Here is a 16025-nt window from a genome sequence, read left to right on the forward strand (position 1 = left end):
GGTCTTATTTTAAGTTTATGACACTTTATATGTGATCCTTTGCGCTAACGCTTTTATCAAGATTGCCTGTAATTCTAGACATTGTATAATTATTGATGACATACAGAATAATAAGCTGATAAGTTTAAGTACATATAGTTGGTTTTTGTTTACCAATAGCATGCCCACACTTATTAGTTTGCACTCTTACATTCATTAATCATACTATTAACAATGTGCATAGTATTCAAAGTGAATCATTCAACTATATGAATGTCTTGATAATGCACACAAATTATTTCATTACAAATACATTTGGGTTAATGAGATTTCAGTGTATGTGGAGGAGAGAGTCACAATATTTCTCAATACACAAGTGGCATTCCTTGGTGTACTACAGATGAAGTCTAGTGTGCCATCGCTGTGTGATTTGATGATGAAATCAAGAAATCAGGTAACATTAGCACAAACAGTTACCTGTCCAAGTGGTGACATGGTCCTGGTGTTTCTCAGTAATTAAGGACATTTTGTTATTCCCTTTTAAGACAGAATGATCATTGTCACAGTAAAAGAAGTGGAGGTAAATGAAAATAATTGTACTGCTCGAATTGTTTCTTTCACGCTGAGTTTCTGAATGAACATGTGGTTGCCAGCAAACCTGTGGTCACTAGAAGAAGACTGTGTAAGCAATACAAACACAGTGGCAAAAGCTTAGTGAATTGTAAGCAGAATATGCTAATTTATTTATGAGCCCAAATGACCGAAAGGGTCGGTAAACAGGAATTCACCATCACATAAATGAGAGACTAGGGATATAACCAGTGCTGAAATACAGTAGACTTTGAAGGACAGAATCATATATCCTTTAGAAAGTGTATGATCATATTGGATAGTGATTGTCAGGAAAAATTGAGGGCATACCAAGGTTCTGTGCTGATTTTATATGGGTGACACACATTGATGCCTTTACATTCCCATGAAATGGAAAAATGTCTTCCCACATTGGAAAGCACTTGTTGGTTCAGCACTGTAGTCCTGGCTTCCAGATACTAGTAAGTCAATGGATAAATGTCTTTCCACATTGGAAAGCACTTGTTGGTTCAGCACTGTAGTCCTGGCTTCCAGATACTAGCAAGTCAATGGATAAATGTCTTTCCACATTGGAAAGCACTTGTTGGTTCAGCACTGTAGTCCTGGCTTTCAGATACTAGCAAGTCAATGGATAAATGTCTTTCTACATTGGAAAGCACTTGTTGGTTCAGCACTGCAGTCCTGGCTTCTAGATACTAGCAAGTCAATGGATAAATGTCTTTCTACATTGGAAAGCACTTGTTAGTTCAGCACTGAATTCCTGGCTTCCAGATACTAGCAAGTCAATGGATAAATGTATTTCCACATTGGAAAGCACTTGTTGGTTCAGCACTGTAGTCTTGGCTTCCAGATACTAGCAAGTCAATGGATAAATGTCTTTCCACATTGGAAAGCACTTGTTGGTTCAGCACTGAATTCCTGGCTTCCAGATACTAGCAAGTCAATGGATAAATGTCTTTCCACATTGGAAAGCACTTGTTGGTTCAGCACTGTAGTCCTGGCTTCCAGATACTAGCAAGTCAATGGATAAATGTCTTTCCACATTGGAAAGCACTTGTTGGTTCAGCACTGTAGTCCTGGCTTTCAGATACTAGCAAGTCAATGGATAAATGTCTTTCTACATTGGAAAGCACTTGTTGGTTCAGCACTGCAGTCCTGGCTTCTAGATACTAGCAAGTCAATGGATAAATGTATTTCCACATTGGAAAGCACTTGTTGGTTCAGCACTGCAGTTCTAGCTTCCAGATACTAGCAAGTCAAACTGGATATCAGAACAAACCTAAGACTGCATTTAGTACTCAAGATTGCTTGTACAAGTTCTGGTCATTCCATTAGACTTATGTAACATGCCCACCATTTTCAAAAGTCTAATGAAGGTCACACTGAAAGGGCTACAATGGGAGAGATTTATGTTGATGATTTCTTCATGTTTGAACTGCAAGTTCAAATGTAATGAAAAGAACCTGAGCACATTGATTCAGAGGATAAGAGAGACAGGCCAAATGTTAAAATCAGGAAAGTGTGTGCTTATGTAGGTGGAATTCCTTGGTCATATTATGGATAGAGATGGAGTCCCTATAGACCCTACAAAGATTGCAGCAATGCAAGATTAGCCTTACCTATAAACAACAAAGATATCTTCAGTTCCTTGGTTTTACAACATATTATCAATGTTTTATGGTCAATTTTTATGCCACTGCTGCATCATTATCTGCTCTTACTAAAGCTAACTCACATCTGAAATGGACTGAAAATTCTAATCCAGCATTTCAGTGACTGAAATGTACTTTAGTTGAAGCTCCAATGTTTGCTTACCCACAACAATACTGTCAATTCCTGCTGCAGACTGATGTCAACAGCAGTGAAAGTAGAGCAATACTGTCACAGCAGTAGGGCAAAATGGAATATATAATCATATGCATTATCATATGTTGATTGCTCTTGAGCTCAGATACTGCACAACAAACAAAGAACTACTAACAATTATAGTGTTCATTACAAATTATTGCAACTGTTGGTATGATAGACAGTTTATCATCTGGATGAGCCATGTGTTGCTGAAGTAGCTCATCACTTTTCAAAATCCAGAAGAGATAACTATATGCTGGATCACAAAGTTACAATAGTATGAATGTTGCACATTGTTGGTTAAACTAACAATGTAAAAAACAAAGGGTTTTCTCACCACATTGTGAGAGCTTGTTTGTTTATTAAATACTATAACCCTAAACATTTTGCAAGAAAATTAAGGCCATTTCTAAAATAACAATGATGAATCATATTTCAGGAGATTCCATTTGAGGATGGATACCACTATCAATGTTTTAGGATCTCTGGGAAGAGCAACTTAAGGACCCAAATCTAGCTTGGGTGCTCCTTGTTGTGCAGAAAAGTGAAGAGTAGCCAACACACACATAATGTGGATGCACATAACCTGTGGCAGTTGTGCAAGCATCTACACGTACAGGAAATTGTGCGGCATCATTGTTATAAACCACCGAGGTATGGTTGACAACCTGTGTTACAGTTAGTGACCCACAGAACTCTTAGGCAGGAAATACTTCAGAATTTGTATAATGCAAGAATTGGAAGTCACAAAGGTATCACACGTACCTGTGCTAAAAATGCAATGGTGGTTATAATGGCCACATTCACATCAAATTGTCGATTGGAGGTGTAAACACTGGGCAGTGTGCACTTTCAAGAGGAAAAACTGGCTGATATAGAAAATTCCAGCTGAGAATTGACAATTCTCTATTACAAGATACAGATGATCCTTTCCAAGAGATTGAATGAAGTGATCAGTATGTACTGGCTGTTACCAATTATCTTGTTAAGTTGGCTGATGCTTATACACTGGCCAATATTTTTAATACAGGTCATAGCAGATGTGTTGGTGAAAGATTAGATGTCACAATTAGATTCATGTGAAGAAATACACTTGAACCTAGACCTAATTTCAACAGTCAACTGTTGACATACAAATCACCTTATCATCCCAGTCTGATGGTTTACCAGAAAGAATAATACAAACTATCAAATATAAATGCTTGCAAAGTTTATTAATCTTTGCAAAACTGACTGCACTGAACTCTTGCCATACATCATGATGTCATATTGTGCAACTGCACAGAGATTGACTGGTTGTTTACCAGACATGCTCATGTTTGGTTCAGAAAGGAAAAACAACTTCCTGTGAATGTGACATGTGATCTGAGCCTAGAGCTAATGTGATACAGTGGCTGAAAAAAATATGAAGTGGTTAAAGCTTGCATTAGTTGAAGATCTTATCTTTGTGTGTCAACAGCTAGGATTGTTTGTTTTATTGTAAAGTACAAAGCTACACAACAGCCTATCTGTTTTGTGTCCACCGCAGCTGTTATAATAAAACAGTTGTGGTATAAATGTTAAAGCAAGGAGATCAGATGTAGGTATTTTACACTTCAAAGAGTTGAAAGCTTTGGTTCTTATTTCACTCTCTGGAAATTTGGACCATCAAACTATAACCTTCAGCTGTTGCATGATATGCATAAGCAAACTGACAAGTTAAGGCCATATGTCACTGATGAACCACTCATATGCTCAGCAGACCATGAATCAGATGTTGAGTCTAATGAGTTAGGGAATAGTGAAAGTATTGTTTTATATCATATAAACTCAGCTGATGAGAAAAATGAGCATGGAAGTACTTATTTGGAACATTGTTCCAGAAGAGGAGAAGTGGCAGTTGAGGAGCTGCATGACAATTTCAATGATTGGCCAAGATGCAAACAGCAACCTCCTTGTTGGTAGTGAGATGGCAATAATTGTTTGTAGTAGTAGTAGAATTTCTCTGGAGCAAATGGTACAATATTCACTAGATTCACAGCTAGAATAGTTAACAAGGTTATTTATAACATATAGAATATTTAGAGTTGGCAGGGCTGTGAGTGATTGCTAGGGTTCCTAATACATTCGAAGGCTGAAAGGGCATTGCAATCATTGCTCTCTTAGCATTCAGGTGGCAAATGTTTGTGGTGAGCATTTGCAGAATGTTTAGATTGAAGAACCAACAGAGCCTTTGTATATGTAAGTGTGAAGTTTATATAGCTTGTACACACAAGTATACACGGAGGCAAAGCAAGAATTCTTGGAACTCTGGACATGAAGAACATGGAGGCCCCTTTAAATCAGAAACTTATAGTAAAATGCATGAAGAAACAGGCCTGTACAGTGTTAACACAATGCATTAATAATATACCAAGTGATATTACAATATTTTGTAATATTTTGCAGGAATTATCTTTTGTGGTTTTACATTGAAACTTGTTTTGCAGGTTTTCACTTTTGAGAAAAAATGAAATTGAATATGTATCAAATTTTCCATTACATTAATTTTGAAAACAAATTTTTAGACATCATTCTTCATACTTTAAGCCTTTGTAATCACACTGTGCAACTGAACTGACATGTTGGTAATCCACCTATTGAAAACAATGAGCTTGTCTTGGCTTGTTGTGGCAGGCACTGCAGGTACTTAACTGACTACAGCTTACGCTTACTCATTGTTTGATGTTTCCGGATTACAAGTTATTATCTGCATAACTGAAAACAGTTACTCAAATTGCTTGGCAGGTATAAAATTACTTTCAATTTTTAGCAATATCAAACAAAGAACTCAAAAATAAATAATATGTGCTTGTATATATCTGGGTTTCATTTATCACTCATAAAGGCTTTTATTTCATAGGAACTATCATTTGCAAAAATATGCGTACCATGAAAATAGCGAAAGTTAATTCCACGCAAATAATAAATAATTTACAGTATACTGCACTTACATTAAGCTGCTTAATTTTGTCACACACACACAAATTGTTTGTATGAAGAAATGTATGAATGATCACAAACCCACAGATGGCATGTATGTGTGTGTCTGACAGAAATAGCTCACATTTTTAACAATAATTAACATTAAGTAGGTAATTAAATGTAAAAAACTAACACACAAATATCATAAGAACGTATGTCTTACCTTTTAGATGATTGGCTTCACTGGGACATTGTGTTCTTTCTCAGTACAGAATATTAATCAGGTAGATATGAATTTAAGCAGAAAAGGCTTTCTTTCACAGAATTTTGGTTGTATTTATTTTTCTGTGATGCCAACTGTAGCGAGTGATGCTTCTTGCATTGAGGATATGTAACACTACAACATATAAATATTATGTGTGTGTGTGTTACACATGTTTTTGAATGTAACATAGTCATTTATGAGCATTATATGACAAGAATGAATCAATTAAATAGAACACAACTATCAAGTAAAATATGAATGAAAATAATCATCTGAATGTTAAGGTAATGAGATATGAAGTAAACTGATCTGTGAAGCATTATTGAGAGATGCAGTAATACACCCAATATTTTCATTAATTCTGGTGAATGTTTTCTTTTTTCAGTTTCAACACAAAATTAGTTGGCAGGTAGATAACAGTAATGGGTAATCTTAAAGTACATTTGTGGGAAAACACATTTTTACCTAATAATTTCACAAATAGTAGTAAAGAATATTTTTGATTAGATCAAACCAATATATAAACGAACACGTAAAAATTATCTCTGAAAAGAGAAATCCACAGACAGTAGCTCATGTATTATACAATATATAAACTTGGGGTACCCACTGTTTTATTTGGTCATGATTTATTATTTTTGGTCATGCACATTAATATATTTTGTAAAGATGAAGTTTTATTGAATAATTTAAGATTTGTTTCAGTACAAGCTGCAGTTGAAATGAACTTTAATGTTTGGTGGGAGGCATAAAGTTAACTGAGAATACATTTACAAGAGGTACTTATCTCCTCTCACAAAAAGCTTTGTCGACTTATACTGCCTTCTACTAGTGCAAATTTTTCCCCGCCACTAGGCTTGATATTCCCAATTATCTCTGAATATTAAAATGCAAATGATTATGCAGCAACCCTCCACCAATAAGAGTGTGACACCACCCCTATCATAACTAGTGCCCTCTCTAATCTTGCAGGTGTTAAACATTTAAAGATTGGTCAGATCACACCAAACCATACCAGAAGTGGGGAGGACTGGTGGGAAATGTGGGAAGAGGTAAGTACCAATTGGAAATACATTTTCAGTTTAAAAAATTGTTGACTTCTGATCCGATATCTTACCTCCTCTTACAAAAAGCTAGAATCCCACATTGACAAGGTGGAGGGACAGTGAAAAGATAATTCCCCTTGAGGAAGCAGCTAAAGGAAAACCATGCATTGTGAGAAAGAACTAAAAACAACACACTAATGGGAGACCACACTGCTTCTGAGCCAGGTATACTCTTTGCCCATTAGTATTGTGTCACTAAAACTACGGAAACAAAGGAGGGACCCCAAAAAGAGTTATAGAAATAAATGACCCCCCAGTGTAGAGTGGCTAGGGCATGAGAGACCATAAAGGGGAATTCAACCTCAACCAACACCTGGCAGCATCTGGAATTGTACATCAGTTCCGCAGTAGGAAGAGGATCCTCTACTTTTCACCTCAAGAACAGGTACTAGCAGGGAAGAGAGTTTCTGTACCAGGAACCTGCCTCCACAAGCATGAATCTCCAACACAACCAACACCAGATCCACCAGGAACTGACATCCAGCAGAGGGCAGGAAGTTGGAGGGCCCAGGTGGGTGTTCGTCCCCAGTCATACACCTAGCAAAATTGAGAAATGTATGCGCAGTCTGCAGTAGAAGGAAGGTAACCAACCTTACACCTGCAGGAATTCATGTGTCTCGTCCAGCTACAACCAACACCTGACACCCAGTTGACGGTAAGAAGAGGGATGACAGGATAGAAACCATACAAATACAAGAAACTTATGTGGCTGGTCTGGCTCCAACCAACACCTGATCCTTGTGAAATGACATCTGGTGGACAGTAGGACGGAGGATGCCTCAGCTGAAGGAGCAAACTGCTACATTAAACACCTGGGGGCATCTGGAATTATATTATCAGATCTGCAGTTGGAAGGGCATCACGCCATCTACACCGGGAAAAACCACCGCCCTACTATCAATTGAGTGTTATTGTGCACACTCAGGAGGATAGGTTTCCATGGTCCACCACACAAGCAACTAGGAACTGGTAAGTGGCAAGGGCTCCCATACTCCACTAAAAGAAGGCGGGAAAAAGTGTTTTGGACGGTTCAGAAAACAGCAGTACCGCAGACAGTGCAATAGGTGACTGCTATATCCTATTTTGAAAAGCAGAGTGATTACATTGACAGAGTCAATCAACCAAAACCTGGTGTCGTCAGGTATTGTACATCAGATCAGTGGTAGGAAGTCTCAAATGTCATGGATCATCAGAGATGGGCAGTAATCCCTGCCTGCTTTACTCATGTTAGTCCATGAGTGTACAATCTGGAAAGAACATATTTATGAAGCAAAAGACTGCGAGGTATACCCATGAGCAGTCCTGCAGAACATCCTATCTCAACAGTAGGTGTAATATGACCTGGATATGTGTTATGACATTGTATTTTGATAGCATATAGAACAAGTTGATGGAGTCAATCAGGCAACATCTGGTGGCATCTGAAATTGTACATCAGGTCCTAGGAAGGAAGAGCCTCAATGTCAAAGTCATTTAGCATGGTATATGATCACAGGTTGTACAGTGCATATTTAAGACTAAGTATACCTTGTCAGGTAACACTTGCCAGAGAACAGGATCCAAATATAAGATAAAGGCCCCTGCAAAGAAAAACAGTTACAGCACTGATGATGGCCCCCAAGGGAAGATGGAAATGTGCAGCCAGGGACATGGTCAGGTGACGGATCTGATGGGAAGAAAACATAAAAAAGGCGACAATCATCAGGAGGAAAATGCCAGATGAATTTGACCAGGAAGGGCAATGGGAAAAATTTCACATCAGAGGTGAGGATATCATGGAAGAAACACACAGACTCAGGAACCATGGAAAGGAAGGAGCAGTACGTGTCATATACAACTGTAGAGTCCTGACCAGGCAAAAGAGGCGGGTGGGATCAAAGTGTTCATAAAGTTGGGAAAAGGAGGGGAAGGAAAGTACCCTCTCGAGCAACCAAAGTCTTGGGCATAAAGGAACAATCAGGAAAGAGGAGAATATAAGAATTAAGAAAACAAAAATGTGGCAAACATCAATCGCAAACACATTAGAATGATAAAGTTCATACTCCAACAAGAGTAGGAACAGGGACTTCAAGAAAAGGTGATATAATGAACACAAAGACAGAAGTTCCAATGAAGGATGATATAGAGATGCTAATCAGGAAGGGAAGCAAGGCAGGGAGAAAAGGAAAAAGAATGAAACAACATAGATAAGACTGGCAACTGGAAAACACACGTAAAGCTAGTAAACCAAAAAGTGACAGATAGTACTGCTCTGTATCCCACAACAGAAGAGACCAAAGGGCCCCACTCAAAAAGCCAAAACAAAAAGAGTGGTATGTGAGAGAACCCTAGTATGGGAAGGACAATAACCCCTTAGGACAGTCCAAAAGCAGTATGAGTACCACGTGCATTGGTAAACCATTATATAGGAAGGATGAACAGGACAGAAAACAAAGGAAGCTACACACAAAAGTCCAGCCCTTTAGGCAATGGACCAGACAAAGCCATGCATGAAGGTGGAGTGCAGGTACAGACAGATGATGCATGTCAGCGTATGACAGATGGAGGAGTGTCAGAGATAAAGGAAGAGAAAGAGGAGGTAATACCAAAATCCAGTGCGGCAGTGAAAATCACATGTGAGCTGGCCAATACATAGCTATTAACAGAACACTACACAGAGTGGTCTGAAGTATGGCAAGGACACATGGGAGGAGACAAATAGGAGGATATGCATATTGGTACCAACCTGACAAATCTCAACTTAGAGCATCAATTGCTCCTATCATAGGATGAGGAACAGGAAACCAAAATCAGTGAAGTGGTGTATTGAGAAGAGTGGCAAAAGCATCCAAATCTGGGATACCTCACAGGGAGAATCTTGTTGTGACAGGATAACTGATCCATGACCAGTTTCAGGGCAACAAAGTGATGTGATTGCAATGGGCCCAACACAGAAGATCCAATGTTTGAAAACAGAGGTCTGTTGATTGAGTGCCCCTTGCCCGGTGATGTACAAGACTACCATAAAAACACTGGAGTGGACCAACATCAACCAGTCCCAAAGAGCAGGCATGAAGTGAAGCAAAGCCCAATAAACAGCAAGAAGTTTCAAGAGACTGACATGGAGAGAGGACTTGGAAAGATCATCACCCCTAAACCTCCTGAGTGTCGGATACACTCCCCAAACTGAAAGAGAGGCATCCATGAAAAGTGACATTCTGGACGAAGAGAAGGAACCCCCACAGTAGTATTGTTCCAATCCAACCACCAGTCAAAGTTAGTCTGTAAGGGAGGGGGAAGGGTAAGAGGGACATCTAAGGGATCCCAAACAAGGCTTCACTGGTCTATCAAAACCCACTGACAATGATGCACAAGGGTGTGAACAACAGGAATGAGGGCTTCGAGAGAATCCCATGTCCCCAAAAGAGAAAGAACCTCTCACACAGTAGAAGGAGGAGAGGAAAAGATGCTGCATATGAGACATTCTATAGCTCGCAACTGAAGTGGAGCAGGTAGGGCCCAGCAGAGGAGAGAATTGAAAAATAAACGAGATGAACCAAAAAATTGTGTGGGTGTGAGGAAAGACTGCTCCACTTTGACAAGCAACCCATTATGACAGTGTCCTGGAAAAGAAACTGTGGTTGTAGGACCGAGATGTCTTGTGAGGAAGCAAGAAGTAGACAGATGTCCATATACGTGGAAATGAAAGCCCCTTGATTGAATCATTTAGGCAATAAATGGGATCTCAAGGAGGAGGGAAGTAAACATGATTGTGATACAATGGGGGTGATGAATGGAAGAAGAGGACCAGACTTACTGAAATGACTTTCAGAACCCATGAATTGACTGCCAAGGACCTCCAAACATGGACAAATTGAAGGAGTCTGGCCCCCACCAACCCTAACCCAATGATAATCAAAGGCATGATCATCCACAGTACATGTGGTTCAGGGCATACTGACCCCCAAATGCTCTCCAAAACGGCTCATATGAGCCCCAATATCTGGGGAAGAAGGAAACACTAAATAATGACTAAAGGCTAATCCCCAAGAAGTGAAGAATGGAACATAGAAAATAGGAAATAAGAACAGAACATAATATACCTGAATAATTAAACCCATCAAAGGGGAAAAGAGGTCAGGGCAAGTCTCTTCAAATGATACACAACTGAGAGGCATATTCAGGAGGGGGAAAAGGCTGTGCAAGTCCAAACTTCCCGATCACTAAAAACCATGATGAGAAAATCATCAGTGTGTTCTGATTGTTGCACGAAATTGGCCAACTCCCTACGGACTAGAGCCGTCACTCCTATACAATATGACTGCCAATTGAGAAAGTTCACAGCTGCGAGAATAGAGAGGGCACTGGACCTTAGCCCTATTCATATAAAAATCAAACAGTGGTAAAAGGAATGTTAGATGTTGTTGTAGAAATGGCAACAGTGGACAGCAAAGCTGTCTGAGATTCATTTGAGCCTTGTGGACCAGGATGTTCCCATGTATTGTAAATTCACTTATTAAAGGCAACAAACCATGTAAGCATGCAAAAATGACAGTTCATCAGAACAACAGTTTCAACACTGTGCCTTAAAGTAAGTTCTAGAACAGACAGTAGTTCTAATTGGATTGTTACAACTTTGAAACTTGCACTTTAACTCCTTCCATGATTTGCCTGAAATAACTCGGGCATCTTTCTTGTTTCATAAAATATTTGACCCGATTAATTCAGGCAAACCATTTCTCAGTGTATTTTTAATTATTTGCCCAAATTTATTTTCATGTGTTATAATCACTGCTTGCTTGATGACATTGGACATACTGTTTGGGATGATCACTATCTGATTTATCCTGAATTACGTTTCATAAGCCCTGAAGAAAAGCATTCCTATTCTTTTTTGCAGTTGCATTTAAATAATATATAACACACATAAATCAACATATGTAAGATATATTTATTTAGTATGTTTTGTGCAGAAATATAATAATAGATCATAAAAGAACTTTTGTTTCATTAATATATAAGTATAGGCTATCAAAAATCCAAATAAAAAACCTAACTCTTTTAAGTTCATTTGAAAAAGAAACCTGATACAGCTGAACTTCTGACCAATCAGAATCTAGTTGATTACACACATTTAATCTTTCCAGTTATCTCACTTATTCAACTAGCCACACAAGTTTCTACATTAATATTTATCGGACTCACTGTTACGGAGGGAGAAAACTTCTGAGAGCTTTCTTTTCGGTAATGTATGAGACATGGAGACTTATGCCTTGGTCCCAAAGACTTGTAGAATGAACCACTATTTGGTCTTGCTGATGAGGAGCCAATGGATGAAGATGAAGTACTAAATGACTTGTCAGAAATAGAGACTCAAGGAAGTGACAAATTTGTTAGCAATGGAGTCTTCAGAGATAATCTAACTCCAGTTCCTGAACAGCTGAAAAACATGTCAACAAAACCTGTCCCTCTAATAAGCAAAGCCCATCTGGAAACAAGAACCTTGATGCCAAAGACACTCATCAAGCCAGGGTCAACAGAGGTCACACGACATCAGAAAAGATTAATGAAGTGTCCTATCAAAAGGTGTTCTGCTGTCATCTGATGTGTATTTACTTTCAATAGGACCATTTTATCCCACAGCTGAACAAAACCTTCTCAAAACTAAGCTCCAGATGAAAGCCATACACATGCTGGGAAGGTTTCAACTCAGTATTTCCAGGCAACTATAACATTAACCAGACAGTCTTCAGTGACAAAACTGTCAACAATGACTAATGTCAACATTTAAGTCTTAAAATCATGAAGGCCACCCTACCACCACTATAACAATATTGGTTAAAACTGCAACAACCTGTAAAACAGGAGCTTCAACAATGACACCAAGAACAATCACCTAACAACACACAATTCAGTAGCTCTCCATCCTCACATGTTAGGCCTTAAATGTCAGGTGGACCCTCTACAAGCAGGAAGAGGACTAATAACTGAAGCATAGAGACCTGCCACCCACAACCCAGGTTTGAAGAGAAGGTTCAAAACTCAGGTCTGAGCTTCCCCAGACCCAAAAGGCCCTGATAATGGTCAAGAAAATCATACAGTAAACCAGTGCTACTACCCATAAGTTGACCACTGCCCTGGAGGTTCTATTGTTGGGACTTCAGTAGGATAGGATGAGTTACACATTAAATATGTTTCCTGTCATTTTCTTTATTTTATTAAAATCAACAGATGGTAACTTATCAGTTATTCTTTGTTATCTACAAATAAAAAGTGATATTACAAGCCATTACTCTTTTTATTTGATAACTTACAATAGTTGTCCTCATGTTCATGCAAGTGTTGTGAATAAAATGAAAAACTTTATCTTTATTCATTTTTAACATGAAAGTTGTTATCTTCTTAAGTTTCTTTTTATTCAGTGCATGAATGAAATTCACATGTATGGCATTACCCTTTTTCATAGATAACCTAAGACAATTATCCAGAAGTGCTTCAAATGTTAGTGTTCACTATACGTGAAACATTACCTTCTTCATAGATAACCCAAGACAGTTATCCAGAAGTGCTTCAAATGTTAGTGTTCACTATACGTGAAACATTACCTTCTTCATAGATAACCCAAGACAATTATCCAGAAGTGCTTCAAATGTTAGTGTTCACTATACGTGAAACATTACCTTCTTCATAGATAACCCAAGACAGTTATCCAGAAGTGCTTCAAATGTTAGTGTTCACTACATGTGAATCACTGCCATTCTTTACATGATGTATTTTTTGTATTCAAGTTTCTGTTAACATATAACTCATAAAAATTGAAGTTTCTTTTTTGTGAGTAATGTATGATTATCTCGTTGTACCATTGTTATGGGTATTTTTGCACCGTAAACTTTATCATACTATTGCAACAATGCACCTTTGTAACAGGATAATGTTGCCTGTTGTAGTGACGTGTAAGTAGGACAATAGTAAATTAGACAAGTTTCCTAATAAATGCAAAGAACTTTTAAGGGATTTAAAGTTGCTTTTTATTAAGCAATGGAAAAGAGGAAATATATGGAATGCAAATGGAGACTTAATATTTCCTGTTTTCTTTAGTTTGTACAATGAATGTTTCATTTTTACCTATAATTCAAAAACTTTTTTGTGCATACACATTTTCAGCCATGTGTATTATTAACAATAAAACACTGGTCAAGGAATGTGGGTTTTGCTCTAGCTACTAATTATTTTGAGTCATTCCCCTACAATGTCACATGCACAATCTTGAGGCAAAGACTGCTGTATAGGAGGACAGACTGTGTAATAGAGGGCAGTCATCTTTTCAACTGGCAGGCCAGATATTATCTTTAGGACATATCTTCCTTTATTTTATTTTCCTATTGAAATGATCTTCAATGATGGGATAGTGCTTGTGCTCTGGAAAATATAATGCTATAGTATTCTGCATAAAGTTATTGAGAATATTTTAAGAGCAGTAGAGGAAGCTTGCTGTGCTAGTATAAATGGTGCAGTATGATTGGTGGAGGGTAATCACATGATCAGCACAATTGAAATGGTGCAAAACTGATGGGGTATAAAAGACTGGTGCACTATTAGCAAACAAATTTAGCTTAGAGGGCAGTCCAAGATTGAGATAGCTTTGGGTGATATGAGGTTAGTGTTTTCGAAGTTCTTTAATTTAATTGCTTTTCTAACAAAGCTGTAAATAGGTTAGAAGAATTCTGTTAGCTGTTTGAAGCTGAACATCATGATTACAAACAATGAAACAGAGGCTAAATATCATCTTACAAATGCAGAAATGAAATACCAGTGTAAGAAATCTTGCAAAAAGCTGCTCTTTATATTGGTTACAACTAATTCAATAGCAATTTCAGAGAGAATTACTGACATTTTTTGAAAGAGAGAATCATATGGGAAGCCATTTCGTGTGAGTTTCACCTTTTTTTTTATATCTCAGTAAAGCAAGATGATAGGAAGATCTAAGTTTATATTCTAGTGTCAATATCTATAGTATGTGTTTCATTTTGTTTGAATACTCACAAAATCATATAAGGGTAGAAAGAAAATCTAAAATGGGCAATTCAGAGTGCAGAGGCATCATGTGAAAAAGAGAAGTAAAGATTGAGAATTTATTTAAACATTTCCTTTTGAAATTAATGAATCAAACTTAGATAACAAAAAAATTAAAATTATACACTAAATTTTGATGCCAAGCTTATTGACATCCACTGATTAATAAAGTTGTTTAATTAAATTTTGAATGTAACTCTGTAAAATGCTATGATGTGCATTAATAAAGATTATTGCTCACTTTGTTTTAACATTGTGTTTGGTCTCATCCTTCAACTCAGTCAAAGTAGTTGATTTTAGATTTCGGTCTGCACAACATTTTGTGATGTTCCTCTTGCTATTGTGGTTAGTAGTCTTATCTGAATGGGAAACAGTATATCTGGAAAGGCCACAAGTCCATAAAAATAATCACGTTGAGTACTTGCTACACAACAAAAACGAAATGTAAAAAAAATGAAGATGAAACTTGTTCATCTTGTTGACACAAGACCTCCTCCATGATTTTGAATTGTACAACACTTAGTCACTACCAAATTAAAGGCTTAGGTCAGAAACATTTGACAAAATACTTTTAATACAATAAATTGTTTTGACTTTATCTATTAAAGGTTTTATAAATAACTACAATCACTTCACATTACACACACACACACAAACACATCCAAAACCATGAAATAAAGTAAAAAAAAATTTGAAAAGTATAAATTCACTATGAAGTATAATATTTTTTGTTAATGTGTATATCTTATTTATTTCTTAACATGAAACTTTTAAATGGTTTTTAGGTCATTTTGAGGTAACATAATAAGGTATAGAAGGTGCATCAAAAGATAAATGTCCTTTTTTAACTTAGAAAATATGAATTGTCAGAGGAAGAAGTAAGACATCACAACATGACCCTCATAGGTTCTAGTTCTAAATACTAATCTAACTTTGTATGAGCTACCAACAGTGGAAGAACATGAAATAAATAAAATTGGGAGACATAAACATCAGTGAAGGTAAAATCAAAGTTCAAATCAAAAGATAAAAATGATGAAAACAAGAAATATGGTCTGCGTCAAAGTTTTTCAAATAATTTTTAATGGAATTTTCAACCTACAGTCTGATCCCCTGATAAATGCTAACGGGAAATACTCATTCAGTCATACCTGTTAAAACAAAACTTTAAAAAGATTAATAAGCTAGTGTTTTAACAGTGAGAGGACAAAAAAATGGTAATGTGATGAGAGTTCTGTGTT

The sequence above is a fragment of the Limulus polyphemus genome, unplaced genomic scaffold, assembly GCF_000517525.1.
Source record: "Limulus polyphemus unplaced genomic scaffold, Limulus_polyphemus-2.1.2 Scaffold2268, whole genome shotgun sequence".
In the NCBI taxonomy this organism is placed as follows: domain Eukaryota; kingdom Metazoa; phylum Arthropoda; class Merostomata; order Xiphosura; family Limulidae; genus Limulus; species Limulus polyphemus.